Raw genomic sequence first — 1,063 nt, 5'->3', positions numbered from 1 at the left:
GATTACAGTGAAGGGTAATCATTCCTCCATACTCCATTACTCCATCATTGTTGAAACGGGAAGCTGTCCTTTTATTTTTAAATTTAAATTTGACGGCTATTTTTAGTTATTTTGCCCTGCTACTTCCCCACATCCACCATTTTTCTTGAGTACACTGGGGTGAAGGCAGGGACATTCAGAAGCAACATAATGTCTGGTCAGTCCTTATTCCATGTACTCCTTTCAGGTTAGGCTTAGGGATCATGGCCCCTTTGTTCTCCCAGGAATGTATACAATGTAGTTTAAAAGTCTGTATGATCTGATCAAAATGGCTTTATGCAATAAAGCTTGTAACCAAGTTAAATTTTTAAATGACCTTTCAGTCTAATTTTCATTCTGGGTGCCTCAGTGATTGTCAGGCTGGGACTTGCTCTCATTTAATAGATTTAATTTGGAAGTTTTTACTACTGCCTGTTGACCACTTGTTTTTAAATATTTGGATTTTCAAAACTAAAAGGTTCTGAACTAAGTTCACATACTCAAGACTGCCTAAAACCACTAAGAGCCATGCCTAAATCTTGTTTTCAAACCCCAAAGTGATTTTTTTTTTTTAATGTTTTTGAGAGAGCACACAAGCAGGTGAGGGGCAAAAAGGATAACACAGAATCCAAAGCAGGCTCCAGGCTCTGAGCCGTCAACACAGAGCCCAACACGGGCTCAAACTCACAAACCATGAGATTGTGACCTGAGCTGAAGTCGGACACTTAACCAACTGAGCCACCCAGGTGCCCAAGTGATTCTGCTTTTTAAACATTCTTTCCAGAGCTAGACTCCTAAGGGGTGAAGGAGACATTATAACTGTCAATTAAAATTCAGGGTTTTCCTCTACCCCAAATAGCTGGTTGACAGTGATAAGGAAAAGATTTAGAATTATGGGACATAGAAGAGTGTAAGAATTCATCTGAAACAGCTCCTTGGAGAAGTAGATTATGAATTATATTTTAACGTGAATTATGATCCTGGTAAGCACGTAACATTGCAACTGAACAGAAAAATACGGACATTTTAGTCCTTTTTTATACTA

Source organism: Panthera tigris, chromosome F2 (genome assembly GCF_018350195.1).
Source record: "Panthera tigris isolate Pti1 chromosome F2, P.tigris_Pti1_mat1.1, whole genome shotgun sequence".
NCBI lineage: Eukaryota > Metazoa > Chordata > Mammalia > Carnivora > Felidae > Panthera > Panthera tigris.
This window is presented reverse-complemented; position numbering follows the sequence as displayed.